This window comes from Arachis ipaensis, chromosome B01 (genome assembly GCF_000816755.2).
Source record: "Arachis ipaensis cultivar K30076 chromosome B01, Araip1.1, whole genome shotgun sequence".
In the NCBI taxonomy this organism is placed as follows: Eukaryota; Viridiplantae; Streptophyta; class Magnoliopsida; order Fabales; family Fabaceae; genus Arachis; species Arachis ipaensis.
In genome coordinates, this window is record NC_029785.2 from 134,016,439 (window position 1) to 134,022,394 (window position 5,956).

Consider the following 5,956-nt stretch of genomic DNA (forward strand, 5'->3'; position numbering starts at 1 on the left):
ACATGATAGTATTTAGATGTGTTCAATTTTTTTTTTATTTTTTATTAAGACACGATTGAACATAACAAATAGTCAGACAATTGTTGTATCCAAAATATGTCTGATACATAAATACGACAACCGAACGAAGTGTCTTACTTCATAGATTCTAGCACATGTATATATGTGATTAATATAAATATGACGCATAATTCCGTAAGTTGGATGAGAAAGAAGGGGTTTAAAATTTTAATTAGGTGATGAAAAATAGTGATACGATTTTGTAGGGGAATGAAATTAGTTGGGAGATGGTGAGCAGTGAGCAGCTACCTGTGCACTAATTGTAATTGTATTGACTAAAACAACTAGGCATGGCGGTGGGTTGGCTCATGGTTACTCTTCAAAATACTATTCTATTTATTACAACGTGCTTAAGTTTCACGATTGCACACTCAACCACCTAATATGTCCATACTCGCCATGTTCATTATTGTCACTTCATCCATTTTTATGGGTCCATTTAAGGTAAAGTAATAACCCAAACTCCAGGGTTTAATTGAAAGCGATATTTTAATTTGTTCATTGATCAATTCGGTATGAGCTATTTCCACATATTTATTCCATTGTCACATATCTCACGTTTTAATTAATTTTATATTATTTAATTGTTCTAAATAGTAAATATTCTAAAAATGAGAGAATGTTGATAGAAGGAAAGAGAAATGGGGCAGCTGGCATAACAACTCAACTAGCAAAATGGAAGCAATGAACGCCCCTGGAATGACAACAAATATATAGGAAGAAAGGCACCAAGAGAATGGCATGGAAGTTGTAAGCTCTGACCCTCTCTCCTTCTGAAATTGTCCTTCTCTTGCTAATTCTTACTCCTAGCCATTCTGACTAATTCTCCCTTCTTCTCTGCTGCAGGAAGCTCTCCCTTCCTCAACTCTACTTCTCAATTCTGTTATCTGTCATGTGAATTGGTTCACTTCTCTAGTTGTTGAACCTTTATACTACTCTTATATTTTCTTCATTCAAATTAATTGCTGAATTGCCTGCATAGTTATATCAACTGGTGCCCTCGTTGAGAGTTTCATGGCCGACAATACTCGGTTGCAAATAATGCAAGCCGCTATCAACAAACTATCCGAATGCTCCGAGGCCCACCAGGAACAACTTGCTGCCATCAATCAATCCCTGGCTTCACTCTAGGCCCATGCCGCTCAACATGCAGAGGGATCGGTGTCGGTAAATCAGCCGCACTCGATCTTCGCGCCCCACGACAAGTGAAGCTTGAGTTTTTCCGTTTCTCCGGCGGCGATGATGTTCTCCAGTGGATCTATCGAGCAGACCGATTCTTCAAGATCCACGACATCCCGGAGGACCAGAAGGTTGACCTCGCTGCCGTGAGCCTGGAAGGCAAGGCTCTGTCCTGGTTTCAATTGCTCGAAAGAACAAGCCCGATCCAAGATTGGTTCACCTTATCCACCGCGATGCAGATCCAGTTCGGCTCGTCCCAGTTCGACAACCCCCGCGAGAATTTGCTGAAGTTGAAACAATCCTCCACATTCACCACATACTTCGACACCTTCACCGATCTTGCCGCAAGGGCATAAGGTATGGATGATGCTCTTCTTCTTGACTGCTTTGTCAGTGGGTTACACCCAGATCTGAAACGCGAAGTCAAATCGCGTTCACCGAATTCATTGCTACAGGCGGTCGCCCTGGCCAAGTTATTCGACGAGAAGTTCTTCCCAGCCTCATCCAGATCTCGAACCCCAGCCACGCCTTTCCTCACCCACTCCCAGAAACCCCCTTTCACTTCGGCGAGCAAAGCCCACACGAACACCCCAACCCCAACCCCACGCACGCCTTCAGCACCCCCGCTCCTCCTAACCCCGCCCAAATCAAATCCCCTCCGTAAACTCTCCCCCGCTAAGATTCAATTTCGCCGTGACAAGGGTTTGTGCTTTACTTGCGACGAAAAATTCTCTCCCTCCCACAAATGCTCTTCCAAACACTACTTCATCATCCAGTCAGTGGAGGAACTCCCACCGGACTAAGACTCACCAGAGGAGCCCCTTAGCCCACTCGCTTCCACCCCTGATCAGGATTCCACCACGGAGGAACCTCACCACTTATCCTTTAATGCTCTATCAGGAGTACCCTCCAGGAAGTCGATTTGGTTCACTGGCTCTATTGCAGGGAAAAAACTTCGGATTCTCATGGATGGCGGCAGTTCTGACAACTTCATCCACCCTGACCTCTTAACTATGCTTGCTCTCCCCATCTTTGCGGCCCCAAAATTTGCAGTGGAAGTCGGCAACGTGCTTTACTACACTGTGAAGGTGAAGTGTGCAATGTTCCAGTCACCATCCAGGGTCACACTCTCTCTATCTCAGCTTTTGTGCTGCCAATTGCTTCAAAGGAGTTGGTTTTGGGTGACAGTTGGTTGGAGACACTAGATACTTACTTGGTCAACTACAAAGATAAATTCATCACATTCTTGGCTGGGGATCGGTTAGTCACCCTACAAGGCGAGAAGTGGCAAGGTCCAACCCAGGCTCACTTTGGCCAATTCCGGTGTCTCCTCTCTGTGTCTGCTATTGGCCTATTGCTGAATTATACACTCTTCAAGCCCAGCCGCCCGAGACCCATGTTCCTTCTCCATTGGATTTTCCCTCCACCATGCCGCCTGAATTGGCCTCACTTCTAACCGACTTCGCTGCAGTGTTTCAGATCCCTCACGGCCTCCCGCCACCACGTATCCATGACCATAGTATCACCCTATTTCCCAACTCCTCCCCGGTCAAACTGCGCCCATACCGGTATCCACATAGCCAGAAAGCCGAGATTGAGCGTATTGTGGCTGAGTTGGTGTCAGAAGGCGTGGTGCAGCCCAGCACTAGCTCTTTTTCGTCCCCAGTCTTGTTAGTTAAGAAGAAAGATGGGACATGGCATTTTTGTATGGACTATTGAGCTCTCAACGCTGTGACCGTAAAAGACTCATTTCCCATGCCAACCGTCGACGAGTTATTGGACGAGCTCTTTGGAGCGCAATTCTTCTCCAAATTGGACCTCCGATCGGGCTATCACCAAATCAGGGTCCGCGAAGATGATCGTCATAAGACAACCTTCCGGACACACCAGGGATTATACGAATGGCTGGTAATTCCATTCGGGTTATCTAATGCACCGGCGACCTTCCAAAGCCTCATGAATTCCATTTTTGCGACGGTCTTAAGGAAGTTTGTGCTAGTCTTCTTTGATGATATACTCGTCTATTGTTCTGATTGGGATTCTCATTTGCAACACTTGAAGCATGTTTTGTCCATTCTTCAGGAGAACACCCTCTTTGCTAAGTTGTCAAAGTGTTCCTTTGGGCAGCAGAGCATTGATTACTTGGGACATGTAGTTTCCAGAAATGGGGTCCAGGTGGATGGTTCAAAGGTCACAGCTATCAGGGAATGGCCTGTGCCAACCTCGGTGAAGCAACTTCGTGCATTCTTGGGCCTTGCTAGTTACTATAGAAAGTTCATCCGCCAATTTGCAACCTTGGCTGTGCCACTCACAGACTTACTAAAGAAGGACGCCTTCACTTGGTCTGCGGCCACCACCGATGCCTTCATCAACCTTAAATATGCACTTACAACAGCGTCGGTGCTGGCACTACCGAATTTCTCGAAACCCTTTGTGTTGGAAACTGATGCTTCGGGGACCGGAATTGGTGCTATCCTCAGCCAAGACAACCACCCTATTGCATATTTCTCCCGAAAACTCCTTACTTCCAACCAAAACTGGTCAGCTTACGCTCAGGAGATGCATGCCATCATTTCGGCTGTGGCCAAGTTCCGCCACTACCTTCTCGGCAATAGGTTTATTATTTGAACAGATCATAAAAGCTTGCGGGAGCTGCAACAACAGACCATTCAAACTCTAGAGCAACAACGGTGGATGTCAAAGCTGTTGGTCTATAATTTTTCAATAGAATATAAGAAAGTGTCCGAGAATCAGGGTGCAGATGGCTTATCTCGTGCCTTTATGTCTTTGACTACTATGGAGAGTGAGTTGATGGCTCAAATCCGACAGGGCCTCAAGGATTTTGACCCCAAATCAGAATTATCTGAGTCAGCGGCATCCTCAGACCGGCTGCGCAACAGGCAAGGGCTCTAGTATTGGGACAACCACATTATCATCCCAGCCAATTCTCCATTGGTGAAACACATTATGCGGCATTTCCACGATTCACCGTTAGGTGGACATGCGGGTATTCAGAAAACCTTAGCTAGAATCGCAAGTCAATTCTTTTGGAAACACATGGCAACTTCTATCAAGGAATACATCTCATCTTGTGTCATTTTCCAACAGGCAAAGTACTCCATCCGCCCAACCCCAGGCCTCTTAGTGCCTCTCCCCATTCCTTCCCATGTGTGGCAAGATATCTCCATGGACTTTATTACCGGTCTTCTCCCTTCTCATGGCTTTGTGACAATCATGGTGGTGGTCGATCGTCTCTCTAAATTTACTCATTTCGTTCCCCTTCCATCAGACTTCTCAGCTTCTAAGGTCGCTGATGCTTTCATCAAGCACATCATTAGCATCCATGGGGTTCCCCAGTCCATCGTCTCCGACCGAGACAAGGTATTTACTTGAAAATTCTGGGAACACTTGTGCAATGCACAGGGCATCAAGTTGGCTCGAAGCTCTGCCTGGCATCCCCAAACTGATGGCCAGACCGAGGTCCTCAATAGATGTCTCGAGATGTATCTACGCTGCTATACTCAGCAGAACCCGAAGGCTTGGTGCAATTTACTGCCTTGGGCGGCATTTAGTTATAATACCGCAATCCACTCAGCTACAGGTATATCTCCATACAAGGCCCTAATCGAGAGAGATCCCCCTCATCTTATTCGTTACAATGTTGAGGCCACGGACCCACCAGCGGTACAAGAACTCCTCCAGCAGCGTGACCACGTGCTGACAGTCCTTCGGAGTCATTTACAACGAGCACAAGCTCGCATGAAATTGAATGCTGATAAGAAGCACAGCGAATTGGAGTTTCAAGTCAGTGATTTGGTTTATATGAAGCTCCAACTGTATCGACAACAATCGGTGGCGTTGCGCAGGAATCAAAAACTTAGCATGCGCTATTTTGTCCCATTTCCAATAATCGCAAAAATCGGAAAAGTTGCAGCTCTCGCCAACTGCTAAAATCCACCCAATCTTCCATGTGTCATTACTTAAGAAGTGTACCGGCAGAACCCCAGAATCCAGCATCGCTTCACCGTTGTTGCTGGATGGCCAGGGCCTCGAATTGCAGCCTCAACTAGTCTTAGGACATCGTATGGTCAAGAAAGATAACCGCTGGTATGAAGAGGTATTGATCAAGTGGCAAGCTTTGCCTGTGGAGGATGCCACTTGGGAAGTTTATGAAGATATGAAGCAGATGCATCCCAACTTCGACCTTGAGGGCAAGGTCAATTTGAACGGGGGACTGTTGATAGAAAGAAAGAGAAATGGGGCAGCTGGCATAACAACTCAACTAGCAAAATGGAAGCAATGAACGCCCCTGGAATGACAACAAATATATAGGAAGAAAGGCACCAAAGAAATGGCATGGAAGTTGTAAGCTCTGACCCTCTCTCCTTCTGAAATTGCTCTTCTCTTGCTAATTCTTACTCCTAGCCATTTTGACTAATTCTCCCTTCTTCTCTACTGCAGGAAGCTCTCCCTTCCTCAACTCTACTTCTCAATTCTGTTATCTGTCATGTGAATTGGTTCACTTCTCTAGTTGTTGAACCTTTATACTACCTTCATACTTTCTTTATTCAAATTAATTGCTGAATTGCCTGCATAGTTATATCAGTTCGGATTTAAATATTTAACCCTTAAGTGTCGATATTTTTAATTTGGTAAAAAATATCCTATTAATTTTAATTTTTTTTTACACAACAAAGATTTATTTATAAAATTTAAA